General features: G+C 42.6%; 1 pseudogene; it reads right to left on the bottom strand.

The window, feature by feature from the left end:
- LOC138427651 (microtubule-associated tumor suppressor 1 homolog pseudogene) overlaps window positions 1-14204 on the bottom strand; it is a 97282-nt pseudogene that overhangs the window by 54750 nt on the left and 28328 nt on the right.

The raw sequence follows: 14204 nt of genomic DNA, 5'->3' as shown, positions 1-14204 counted from the left end.
GTGTCCTCTGCCTTGGCAGGCGAATTTTACCCACTGGACCACCAGGGAAGTCCACCCTCACCCTTCTAACTCTGGGGTTTGTGTCTAACACTGGCTCCCAGAATTTCCCCAGGGGGATGAAGTCTCAGTCACCTACAGCGGTAGCCGGCTTGAGAAAGCACCACTGATGGGTGAGGGTTAGCATTAGGGATTAGCCTTCCTCTTGACCTCACGTCCCTCCTCTTCTACTCATCTGTCCTCTACTCCCCAGCATGCACTCCCCATCCTTATCACAGGGCCTGCTCCTGGGGGAGCCCCAAATGAAAGATAATGATCATTTCCAGACAACAAGAGGACTCATGGCCTGACAGTGGGGTGTCTTCAAACTGGCTCAGGTGAACGTGGTCTAGAACAAGCAGACGCTGGATTGAGAGGGGTTTTCTCAGCCCTGATGAGAAGCAGTTCTCTGCTATCTTCTGCCTGCTGTCCCCACACCTTCAGAGCCCCCCACCCCCCACTGCTCTGCTGCCCACTGCTACCCCACCTGTGTCATTGGAGACCCTGGTTGGCTTTGTTTTCTGCCGACTGTGTCCCCTGTGTGCCTTCTCTGCTTCAGGACTGAGGGCCCCGCCCTTGGCATCACAGTCCTTCCAGGTGTGGGCCCACCTCCTGCTCCTGAACATTCCTGAGAACAGCTCCCCGACCTCTCAGGATTTCTCTTGTGTATTCCTGAGACAGCGGTCACTCTGGCCGTCTGCGATACCGAGGTCACTGCAAGGCCTCAGAGGCACCATTCTGAATGCAGACTTTTATTATTATTATTATTTTTTTTGCTGTATTTTAAGGATAGAAGCAACAGGAAAATGGGTTAAACACATCCTGGCCTCAACCGGGGTATGAATGCATTTAGATCCCTTCCTCCCTCTCTCTCTCCCTCTCCCTCTCTCTCTCTTTTCTTCTTCATTTAGATTTCATTGTGTTTGCTTCCTTACCTTAAAAGCCTAGAATCATGGTTAACTGAAGCTCCCCACTATTGAGCACGCATCAGTTACCAAGTTCTAGCTTTGAGAATGTTTCTGTGTTTCTGAATATCCCAGGGAATGCTTGTCTCTGGGTATTTTCATAGCATGAACAGCCCTGAGTCAGCTTCTTGTTCAAGCCTGGGGGAGAAATATTAACACTTACATAGTATATCAACTGTGAATACCATGCTAAGTTGCAGTTAGCTCTCTGGCCCTCATCCCTAAAATGTTTGGGTGACACATTTCTGGCTGCTTTTGCCTTCTCTCCATACCTTGCTTCCTAGCCAGAGTAGGCCCTCCTCCACTTCTGGCACATCAGCATGGGAGGACCTAGACTATTGTCTCATCATGGTTTATGGCCCTTTCAGTTCAGTTCAGTTCAGTCGCTCAGTCATGTCCAACTCTTTGCAACCCCATGAATTGCAGCACGCCAGGCCTCCCTGTCCATCACCAACTCCCAGAGTTCACTCAGACTCACGTCCATCGAGTCAGTGATGCCATCCAACCATCTCATCCTCTGTCGTCCCCTTTACCTCCTGCCCCCAATCCCTCCCAGCATCAGAGTCTTTTCCAATGAGTCAACTCTTCACATGAAGTGGCCAAAGTACTGGAGTTTCAGCTTTAGCATCATTCCTTCCAAAGAACACCCAGGGCTGATCTCCTTTAGGATGGACTGGTTGGATCTCCTTGCAGTCCAAGGGACTCTCAAGAGTCTTCTCCAACACCACAGTTCAAAAGCATCAATTCTTCGGCGCTCAGCTTTCTTCACAGTCCAACTCTCACATCCATACATGACCACTGGAAAAACCATAGCCTTGACTAGATGGACCTTTGTTGGCAAAGTAATGTCTCTGCTTTTGAATATGCTATCTAGGTTGGTCATAACTTTCCTTCCAAGGAGTAAACATCTTTTAATTTCATGGCTGCAGTCACCATCTGCAGTGATTTTGGAGCCCCCCAAGATAAAGTCTGACACTGTTTTCACTGTTTCCCCATCTATTTCCCATGAAGTGATGGGACCAGATGCCATAATCTTCGTTTTCTGAATGTTGAGCTTTAAGCCAACTTTTTCACTCTCCTCTTTCGCTTTCATCAAGAGGCTTTTTAGTTCCTCTTCACTTTCTGCCATAAGGGTGGTGTCATCTGCATATCTGAGGTTATTGATATTTCTCCAGGCAATCTTGATTCCAGCTTGTGCTTCTTCCAGCCCAGCATTTCGTAAATGTTCCACCTCATTCTAGTTTGAAGGATTTTCCCTGCTAACTAGTTAGTCTCATTGATAGTGTTTGCTTTGCCTGTGCCAGAGTCTTATCCGAGACCTGGACCTCAGCATATCAGTGCAGCTGTAATAAGCAAGGACCTCCCCATTTCTGTTAGTGGGGATGGGGTTTATCTTTGCTCCCCCTCATCTGCTAGAAAGTGCCCAGTAGGCTGATTATTTTAAACTTGTGGAAACAGCATAGCATTAAAATGAACACTAAAGTACGTTAAAAAAATTCTCTTAATCTTCTCCTTTTCCAAAGCAACACTTTTCACTTTTGCATGTTGTGGTGTCGGGCTGACCCCCGTCCAACACTGACTTTTTCTCTTTACATTGTGCAGAAATGTTTCTCCACATTTCTGTAGAGACTTCACAGTGATTCTTCTAATGACTGCAAAATCAGTGTGCTGGTTTCCTGAACTTCTCCTCTGCTCTTGGTAATTGAGGGGGTTTCCAGTCTTGGGCTCCTGCAACTAATATCTTCATAATGAAAACCTTTTGTTTTCATTTACTTAACTCCTTTAGCATGTAGTCCACAAAAGGAATTATTGGGCCAAAAGGTAGAGATGTGCCTCTGGCTTTTGATAAATCTTTCGACATCACTTTCCAAAAAGGGAATCAATGTTCTCTGCCATCCCCTGGGGCTCCATGCAGCCTGTTAGAGCCACGTGTGCAGCAAACAGTCTATAAGGATTCCTAGCTCTCTCTCTGTCTTCTGTTCAGAGCCTCAAAAATTCCCCGTGTTCTCTTGAGGAAGAATTGGAAATGACATCTTTAACCAAAAATAAAAGAAAGACAACAACAAAAAAAAACACGCTTTACACAAAAAAAGACAAAAAAACCTGAATGCTGGCATCACAGGCTACCTAATGAAGACCGTACATGCCCCGCCCCCTGAGGGCTAACAGTGATGGTCAAAATGCACCCTTGGATATTAGGCAATGGCTTGCTATCTCATTTACATTATTGTATTAAGTCTTCTAGCATCTAGCCAAGGTTGGTATTTATTATCTCCACTTAAAGATGAACAAACCAAGGCTCTGAGAGATGAAGTAACTTACTTCAGGTGAAACGACTAGTGTCAGAGCCAGGACTGAGTTTTTGCCTACCTTGTTTTATAGGAACAAAAATTGTGATGCCAGGGTACTTAAATGTGTATTTGAAGGAAGCATCATGAAGGTCATTGTCAGCTTCAGTGCATCTTTGAGAAAAGGACTGTGGTTGTGGGGGTGGGGGTTAGCCTGAACTCGATTCAGTCTAGACCTGTAAGCCCAGGTGAAAAAGACTCCTGGGCACACTGATACAGGGTATGGCTGATAAGAGAAACCCAAGATCAGCTAATAATCTGCAAGCGCTGTAATCTAAGCGAGCCTCTAATCGGAGAAGTAGAAACAGGGGAGTCATGGAAGTCTTCCTGGAGGAGGTGTTGTTTGGGCTGCAATTCAAAGGATAACAGAATCTAGAAGAAGTATATAGTGGGAGAGGTGGGGAGACCATTCCGGCAGGGGAGTACTGGCTGCAAAGGGCCTGTGGCTGGAGAGAATTAAGCATTTTTGAGAAACTGAAAGAAGTCTCATGTGGCAGGAGTGCAGAGCTGGCAGTCTCATGTCTTCTTACCTTATACCAGCTTCCACGGGCAGGAGCAGAGGCCACAGGTGTGCTATGCCTCTGAGAGGGGCTCTGGGTGGTGACGGGACCGCAAGCTAAGGGGAGGTCCTTAGGGAGCATGGCAGACATGGTCCACTGGTTTCCCCAAGCTTCTTTCTGCCTCATTCCAGTTCAGGAGGTTGAGAAGCTGTACAGCACATTCTCCAGACTCCCTGACAGCTCTAATTCTGGATGTGAAGCAGGTTCTGTCAATTTTAGATGCAGGTGTACAAGATGTGGACAGCGGAACAGTGGCAGAAGCCTTCTTCCTGCACTTTTAGGCTGTTTTCTGATACTAAACAAGGCCATGGAAGTGTGAGGATTTCTGCAGCCATACTGCAAAGCCCATTCCATAACCTCGTGGTCGTGGAGAGAGTTGTGATGGTAACAGAGGTAGCAGTGGTGGCCTCAGAGAGCAAAGGTCCACTGGTGGGTCAGCTCTGCTCGTCTGGGAGTCATTCCTAGAGGCCAGTCTAGGAAGGCTGATCTAGCCCTTCCCGTACATGTATTTAATTCCTGGTCTTGAATCCTTTCCTGTTAAAATGCTCTAGGGATGCTACTGATGCTTCCCCCCACCATCACCTAGGTTCGCCTGCAGTTGTGACAGTTCCCAGTTGCCCTCCTGAGTGCCCGCGCATCAAAGTGTTCTCTGATCGCGGGCTTTTTCCACCACCTGGAATTCACTCTGCTAAAGGCAGGGACAATCCAGGGGGTGAAGGTGAGAATGTCCACAGATTTCTTTCAGCCACTGGGGGATGGGATGCTGTGAGTGTCCAGCTTTCTGTCCTGTGGGAAAATTCCAGGACATGGTCCAAGTGATTTCTCAGGGTATCTTCGGTGAGACTGAGCCTCAGTTGCCCACAGCAATAACCCACTCACGAATGATTTTCTTTCTCTATCCTTTCATGCTTTGCCCACTTCCTTACTTGCATTTCCTGGGATCACCTTCTGAATAAACCACCTGTACCAAACTGTGGTGTTGGAGAAGACTCTTGAGAGACCCTTGGACTGCAAGGAGATCCAACCAGTCCATTCTAATGGAAATCAGTCCTGAATATTCATCAGAAGGACTGATGCTGAAGTTGAAGCTCCAATACTTTGGCTACCTGATGTGAAGAACTGACTCATTGGAAAAGACCCTGATGCTGGGAAAGATTGAAGGCAGTAGGAGAAGGCGATAACAGAGGATGAGATGGCTGGATGGCATCACTGACTCAATGGACATGAGTTTGAGTAAACTCCAGGAGTTGGTGATAGACAAGGAGGCCTGGTGTGCTAGTCCATGGGGTCGAAAAGAGTCAGACATGACTGAACGACTGAACTGAACTGAACTGATCTGAACCTCAACCCTTGCCCCAGGGTCTCCTTTGGGGGAGCTCAAGGAAAGACAATAAACACCTTAGAAGTTTCTGTTTGTGTGTGTGTTCCAAATCTGGCTAGGACAGAGAGGCACAAAAGACTGGTTTACAGATAAAAGTATGGCTTTTTTTAAAACTAAGTCAAACATACTCCAGGCAATCACTTCACTGTGCTTTGAATTCATATCCCGAGGCTTTTAGCCTTTTAGTCACAAGAGTGATTTCCCAACACATTAAAATTAATTACTAAAGTTGCATCTTTGTCAGTCCATCCATCCATCCATCTTTCCAGCGAGCAATCATTCATCAGACCTCTGCTTGCGTCCAGTGTTGTGCTGGAGGCTGAGGATAGAGAAACTAATTAGGCTTCCTGCCTGCAAATTACTTACTGTGATCATCCTATGGGCAAATGTAGTTCTGCCATATTGAGTGCCACTCTGATTTCTGCACAAAATGCATTTAGCATGACCATATAAACTCAGTACTAATGCCAACTAGTGGTCTTATCATGTAAACATACTAATCAGAACATTTTCATCTCTCCTGAAGTGTCTCCAACATTCAGACTGTGTCTGTATTTTATTAAAATGCCCTGTTTTAAGACACTGCTTCCAAGGAACTAAATTTAGTTTGAGAAACTGCTCTCAATTTTGGAGTCATTAAATGTAGCCTTTGTGTGTATGTGCATATGACAGAGAAAAATTACAGCCAGCAGTGTCTATATTGAAAATCCTGCATTAGATTGTCATCAGTTGCTAATAATACATCATAATTATTCTTATAGGGTTAAGCTTTTCTCTTTCTTCCTCCACCTGCCTTGCAGAGATAACCTCTAAGGATGTCCTGGAAGACGGTGGGGCTGAAATTCTAAAGCTTTCATGACAGCTGAGCTCTCCATGCAATTCATTATGTTAGAAAGATGGGGAGGAGGGAGTTGTCTGCAAAGATAATGACTATGCAATTTCCAGTCCATTCTCCTTGCAGCCGGATCTTGGAAGCAGCCCATGGACCAGTTTCATCAAGCAGACCTTGCTCATCTCTCATCCTTCTATACTGGGAAAGAGATTGTGTCTGGCTCAAGCTAGAGTAGGCTGAAACCCTGGGTGGATGGGCCAGTTTGGGGGGTATAAGGAAATAGAGTGGGGTTCATTCCCAAAGAGCTTGATTCTAGGGATCTTAGGTGTAGTTCTGGCTGACATCAGTGTCAAAAGGGCTCCCTCCAGAGGGTGGGCAGGGAACAGGAGATTGACTCCCAACCCAGGCCACAGTTCTGTGCTTTGTCTGTATCCCCAGCTTTGACCCCAGAGCCAGGCAAAGCAGGAGCTCAATAAATGTTTGTTGTCTCACTGGGAAAGCACTGGTATAGGATTACATGCAGCAAGGAAATCAGCCAAGCATGGTTCCCGTGGGAAATAAAGTCGCGTTCTTCTTCAGTACCTGCCTATGGAATGAGATTCTCTGTAGGAGAATCCTAGCAGCGTCCATGTTGGACTATCTCTGGAGAGGAAGATCTGTGTTTGTGGCAGGCATCCCCAGCATTTCCCGGAAAGGTCAGAAAACTTCCAGGGACGGGGGATGCTACTGTTGCTGCATCTTGCAAAATAGATTAAACCCAGCAAAATCCAGTGTGGCCCCCAACAGAAGCCAAGCCAAGCCTTAAACACAAAGGTGGTGGTTTCCTCTAACTAGAAGGTGGCAGGAATCACACTTGCGGTGTCTGCTGGGCAGGTTTTCATTCACACTTTCAAGGCTGTTTCATTTTCCTTCCCAGCCCTCCTTCCTTTGTTCTCTTTCTATTTGTCACTAGTGTGCCCTCGGCAGGTTCTCAAGGTTACGGTCAGTGTAGAAAGACTGACTTTGCCTGATTATAGTAAGGAAAAGGGAACACTGAAAAATTAGAGAGTAGCATAATAGCAAAAATTATTAAATTATTATAAGTTATTATAAATTATTAAATTATTATAAGTATTTGACATCATCTTTGTGCTCCTCTCCCTCAAAAAAAAAAAAAAAATCCTTTATTTGCTCTGTTGGCCAGTGGCAGAGATAGTTAGCTGGCCCGCTAAATCAAGTCTCTACTTTCTTCTACAATAAGAAGAAAAGCAATTTTAATTGAGCACAAAGCTGCTTGAAATAAAACTAGACTTTTCTGGCCTTCCTTACAGCTAAGTGTGGCCATGTGACTAAATTCTAGTCATTTAGATCCAAGCAGAAGTGGTGTTCCTTTATTGGAAACGTATTTAGCATGCATTTTCTTCAGTCAGTGGCTTTCTTAACAGTGTTTTTCAAAAGGGCAGCAGTATTTAATTTTGATAAAATGGAAGAGATGAATATCCTTTTTAATGGCTTACAGTTTTTGTGTGCTCTTTAATAACTTTCTCCACCTCAGATTTGTGAAGCTGTTCTCAAATGATTTATTCTAGAAGTTTTACAATGCTAGCTTTTATGTTAGAGTCTGTGACCCATCTTAAACTGATTTTTGCATATGGGATAAGGTAGGGGTGGAGGTTCATTTCTTTTTTTTTCCCACCAGGTGGATGGCTAGTTGTACCAGCATAATAATTTGTTGAAAAGACACCCCTGTCCATACACACATAAGGAACTGTCTTAGGGTTTTGGCAAAAGTAAGTTGTTAGTATATATTTGGGTCTGGTTCTGAATTTCGATTTTGTTCCATTCATATTTTTGTCTTTATGCAAATCCCACACTATCTTGATTGTTGTGGCTTTATCTGAAGCAAGGACTGTGAGTTTTCCAAAAATTTTTTCCAAAATTGCGTTGACTAGTTAAATCCTTCGTATTTATTTCTGTATAAATTTTAGAGTCAGTTTTTCAATTTCTACAGAAATGGAATTTTTTAGTGGGATTCTTTTGAGCCTGTTAAGAATTGATATCTTAATAATACCAAATGTTTATAACCCATGAACACGGTATGTCATTACATTTTTTCAGTCTTTTTAAACTTCTCTCAGCAATGTTTGTAATTTTCAGTGAAGGAGTTTTGCATGTCTTTTGTTAAATTTGCCTCTAAGTATTTTTTAAATGCTATTGCAGATGTTATTCTTTTAAAATTTTCATTTTAAACATTATATGCTGCCAGTGTATAGAAATTCAACTAATTTTTTGTTTATTTTCCTTGTATCCTACGCGGTTGCTAAATCTAGTGTTCATATATTTTCTATTTCATTGATTTTACTCTTTATTATTTTCTTCCTTCTACTAATTTTGTATTCTTCATTCTAATATATAGCTTCTTATAGTGGAGATGTAGATTAGTGATTTAAATCTTTGTTTTCTAATATAAGCATTTAAGGATGTAAATTTCCCTCTAAGTACTCTGCCACATCCCATAAATTTGATAAGTTGTGTTTTCTTTATCATTCAGTTGGCAGGTGAGAATTCTATGAATGAACTATCCATTCGATTATCATTCATTTGGAAATATTTTCTAATTTCTCCTGTGAATTCTTTATAATCCATGTATTGCTTAGAAGAGTGCTGCTTAATTTCCAGATACTTAGAGGTTTTCTAGATTTTTAAGTTATTGACTTCTAATTTAACTACCTTTTGTCACAAAACCATATTCTGAATTATTTTCAAAATTTAAAAAATGTTGAGACTTGTATCACAGTTTAGTATATTTCATAAATGTCAGTTAGGTCAAGCTGGTTGATGGTGTTATTCAGATTTTCTATATTTCTACTTATACTTTGTCTATTTCTATGAATTCCTGAGAAGGTAATGCTGAAATATACTTTTGGGGTTATGGATTTGTCTGTATCTCCCTTTTCTGATTTCTGCCATGTGCATTTTGGAATTATGTTGCATATTCATTGAAGATAGTTTTGCATTTTTATTGAATTGACCCTTTTATCATTATGAATTTTAAATTTATCTCTGGTAATTTTTAAAATCATAAAGTCTACTTTGCCTAGTAATACGATAGCCACCTAAGCGATAGCCACCTAAGCTTCTTATGATTAGTCTTTGGCCTATTTTTCTCCATCCTTTTACATTTGGTGTGTGCGTCACTCAGTGGTGCCTGACTTTTGCGACCCCATTGACTGTAGCCTGCCAGGCTCTTCGGTCCATGGGATTCTCCAGGCAAGGATACTGGAGTGGGTTGCCATTTCCTGCTCCAGGGGATCTTCTTGACCCAGGAATCGAACCTGGGTCTCCTGCATTGCAGGCGGACTTTTTACCAACTGACTATGAGGAACGGCCAAAAGATTTAATCTTTGTAGTTAAAGTGTGTTTCTCCTGAGTAGGCAGCAGATAGTTTGGTCTTGCTTTTGTATCTAGTCTAACAATCTCTAGTTTTTAATAGGAGTGTTTAATCCATTTAATGTGATATAAATTATTGATATGGTTGTGCTTATCTTTCTGTAGGGCTTCCGTTGTGGCTTAGCAGTAAAGAATCTGCCTGCCAGTGCGGGAGACGCAGGTTCATTTCCTGAGTCAGGAAGATGCCCTGGTGAAAGAAATGGCAATGGACTCCAGTATTCTTCCCTGAGAAATCCCACGGACAGAGGAGGCTGGAGGACTACAGTCCATGGGTCACAGAGACTGGGACACGACTGACGGATGACTGACAACAGCAGCGAATCTTTCTGTTATTTGTTTTCTATTTGGTTCACCTGTTCTTTATTTCTTTTCTCCCTGGTTTTTTTTTGTTTTTTTTGATTAGCATGTACTTATTTCATTTTTTAAAAAATATTTTTATTCATTCATTTGTTTGGCTGCACTGGGTCTTAGTTGCAGTGTTGAGGATCTTTACTTATAACATGTGAACTCTTAGCTGTGGCATGTGGGATCTAGTTCTCTGATCAGGGATTGAACCCAGGCCCCTTGTATTGGGAGCATGGCATCTTAGTCATTGGACCACCAGGGAAGTCCCTATTATTTTATATCTCCTGTTGGGTTGTCAGCTGTCTCTCTTTATACTTTTGCAATGGTTTCTCTGGGGATTAAATATACATTCTTAGTTTATCATCAGTTTGGTTGCTCAGTCGTGTCCGATTCTTTGCGACCCCATGGACTGCAGCATGCCAGGCTTCCCTTTTTCCATCACCAACTCCCAGAGCCTGCTCAAACTTATGTCCATCCTGTTGGTGATGCCATCCAACCATCTTACCCTCTGTCTCCCCCTTCTCCTCCTGCCTTCAATCTTTCCCAGCATCAGGGTCTTTTCCAGTGAGTCAACTCTTCGCATCAGGTGGCCAAAGTATTGGTGTTTCAGCTTCAGCATCAGTCCTTCCAATGAATATTCAGGATTGATCTCCTTTAGGATGGACTGGTTGGATCTCCTTGCAGTCCAAGGGTCTCTCAAGAGTCTTCTCCAACACCACAGTTCAAAAGCATCAATTCTTCAGTGCTCAGCTTGCTTTATAGTCCAACTCTCACATCCGTAACATGACTACTGGAAAAACCATAGCTCTGACTAGATGGACCTTTGTTGACAAAGTAATGTCTCTGCTTTTTAATATGCTGTCTAGGTTGGTCAAAACTTTTCTTCCAAAGAGCAAGCATCTTTTAGTTTCATGGCTACAGTCACCATCTGCAGTGATTTTGGAGCCCAAGAAAATAAAGTCGGTCACTGTTTCCATTGTTTCTCCATCTATATGCCATGAAGTATTGGGATCGGATGCCATGATCTTAGCTTTCTGAATGTTGAACTTAAAGCAACTTTTTCACTCTCCTCTTTCACTTTCATCAAGAGGCTTCTTAGTTCTTCGGTTTCTACCATAAGGGTGGTGTCATCTGCATATCTGAGGTTATTGATATTTCTCCCGGCAATTTTGATTCCAGCTCGTGCTTCATCCAGCCCAGCATTTCATATGATGTACTGTGCATATAAGTTAAATAAGCAGGGTGACGATATACAGCCTTGATGTACTCCTTTTCCTATTTGGAACCAGTCTGTTGTTCCATGTCTAGTTCTAACTGTTGCTTCCTGACCTGCATACAGATTTCCAAGGAGGCAGTTAAGGTGGTCTGGTATTCCTGTCTCTTGAAGAATTTTCCACAGTTTGTTGTGATCCATGCAGTCAAAGGCTTTGGCATAGTCGATAAAGCAGAAATAGATGTTTTTCTGGAACTCTCTTGCTTCTTCGATGATCCAGTGGGTGTTAGCAATTTGATCTCTGGTTCCTCTGCCTTTTCTAAAACCAGCTTGAACATCTGAAAGTTCATGGTTCACATACTGTTGAAGCTTGGCTTGGAGAATTTTGAGCATTACTTTGCTAGCGTGTGAAATGAGTGCAATTGTGTGGTAGTTTGAGCATTCTTTGGCATTGCTTTTCTTAGGGATTGGAATGAAAACTGACCTTTTCCAGTCCTGTGGCCACTGCTGAGTTTTCCAGATTTGCTGGCATTTTGAGTGCAGCACTTTCACAGCATCATCTTTCAGGATTTGAAATAGCTCAACTGGAATTCCATCACTTCCACTAGCTTTGTTCATAGTGATGCTTTCTAAGGCCCACTTGACTTCACATTCCAAGGTGTCTGGCTCTAGGTGAGTGATCACACCATCGTGGTCATCTGGGTCATGAAGATCTTTTTTGTATAGTTCTCCTGTGTATTCTTGCCACCTCTTCTTAATATCTTCTGTTTCTGTTAGGTCCATACCATTTCTGTCCTTTATTGAGCCCATCTTTACATGAAATGTTCACTTGGTATCTCTAATTTTCTTGAAGAGACCTCTAGTCTTTTCCATTCCTCTATTTGGAACCAGTTTTCCTCTATTTCTTTGCATTGATCTATTCTTTGGAACTCTGCATTCAAATGGGTATATCTTTCCTTTTCTCCTTTGCCTTTCAATTCTCTTCTTTTCATAGCTATTTGTAAGGCCTGTCAGACAAGCATTTTACCTTTTTGCATTTGTTTTTCTTGGGGATGGTCTTGATCCCTGCTTCCTGTACAATGTCAGGAACCTCCATCCATAGTTCTTCAGGCACTCAGTCAGATCTAATCCTTTGACTCTATTTGTCACTTCCACTGTATAATCATAAAGGATTTGATTTAGGTCATACCTGAATGGTCTAGTGATCTTCCCTACTTTCTTCAATTTAAGTCTGAACTTGGCAATAAGGAGTTCACGATCTGAGCCACAGTCAGCTCCCAGTCTTGTTTTTGCTGACTGTATAATTTATCACAGTCCACCTCAAATTCATGAATAATATAAGAACCTTTACTCCTTTCCCATCCTATGTGCTGTTGTTGTCATATTTCACTTTTACATACACTTTAAATCCTACAATGTATTGTTATAATTTTTTTCAATTTTAACTTTTCTCCTTTTATCTTGAAATAGCCCATATATTCAGTCACCATATTAATCTCTTCCTATAACCTAATATATTTGTAAGAGTTGATTTAAATTTCTTATCTGTCAATCCATTAACTAGTATTTGTCTGTGGATCTGTTTCTATTGACTATGATTTTCCTGACTTTTGGTTACACAGTCTAGCTTCTTTGCATGTTTCATAATCTTTTTTCTTTGGAGAGTAAAGTATAATACTTTTGCTTTGTTTTCCAGAACAGGCAAACCCACTCCTCTGTCTTGCAGACAGTGTGAGACTGAATCAGCCATTCCTCCTTGAGTCTGGTTGGGCTGCAGCCTTAATTAGATCGGCAGTTTACCTGTTTTAAGGTAGACTCTCATGTGTCTTCCAGCTTTTCTCTCTGGTCGGTATTTGAATGGGGAGAAGATCGGATTACACTTTCAGATATTTTTGGTTTTGTGCATTCAGCGAACTCCTCAGGGGCCCCACATCCAACCACTGTGATCATCCCGAAGCTGAGTGGGACTAAGAGATTTGTCTCTGCTCACCTGCCCTTTCTTCATGACTCCTTCCTTCTTTGGCAACGGCTTTGACAGAGCACCATTGTTGGGCTGAGTAATTTATTTTTGCGCTTGGGATTCTTTCAGATTCCTGCTAGAATTCTTTCAGATGTCCTCCTGCCAGCCTGCACATGGTCTGTGGCAGCTCTGTACTTTGTCAGTTTGGCTGAAAGGGGACTATGTTTCCGAGAATTTCCTTCTCTGTACTTCTAGGTTAGTTGAGGCCCCAGGAGACATTTTGCACAAGATCTGGCAGATAGAAGTGAAGCTGAAGGTCCATTGTTGGACATTTGGAAGGTTAGCGAGAACAATGGGAATGCTTATCTTGATGGCCAGCTCTCCAGCTCCCTTGAGAGCCTACCCTTCTTCTCTGATTGTAGGTCAGCTGTACTTCTGAGGCAAAGGCTGTTGGCTTTTCCTGTAAATCATCCAGAGCATTCAGATTGGAAACTTTGAGTGACAGCTGTGCATTCCAATTTGTCCCCATAAGTTTCAGTCCATCCTTGTGATTCTAATTGGTCCTTTCCTTTGTCCACATTCAATTTTCCTTTCTGGCTGCCAGTCGGGCTGACCTCTGGTGAGTTAAGGCTTAATACTAGTTATAGAGGCAACAGCCTGTGAGTCTGCTTCACCAGGTCCCCAGCTTTCAAACTCATGAAATTAATCCCTGTTTCTCTGATAGTAGTAGTTTTGTTTCTCTAATCAACCCTGACAGCTACACAGGCAGCTAAGACTGAGCTGGTCTCTCCGCATTCCTGGACCATTTCTCCCCTCCGTGTTGCCCCATGTGCCCAGATCGGTTGCCCATCCTTTTTCAGGCAGGGCAGTTGCTGTGGCCCTGTGCTCACCTATGAATGGGTTTTTGGAATTCAGTTAATCAAGGCTTCCTTCTACTTTTTGCTAGACCTGCTGAGAAAGATTTTAACTTTTGTCCAGATTTTTCTTGTTGTTACCATGGTATCAAAAGTCTTTTACATTCTTACATCCATATAGTCAAAGCTGTGGCTTTTGCAGTAGTCATGTACGCATGTGAAAGTTGGACCCTAAGGAAAGCTGAGTGCCGAAGAATTGATGCTTTCACACTGTGGTGCTG

The sequence above is a fragment of the Ovis canadensis genome, chromosome 22 (assembly GCF_042477335.2).
Source record: "Ovis canadensis isolate MfBH-ARS-UI-01 breed Bighorn chromosome 22, ARS-UI_OviCan_v2, whole genome shotgun sequence".
NCBI lineage: Eukaryota > Metazoa > Chordata > Mammalia > Artiodactyla > Bovidae > Ovis > Ovis canadensis.
The sequence above is the reverse complement of the archived record's forward strand: the minus strand, read 5'-3'. Positions and strand labels throughout refer to the sequence as shown.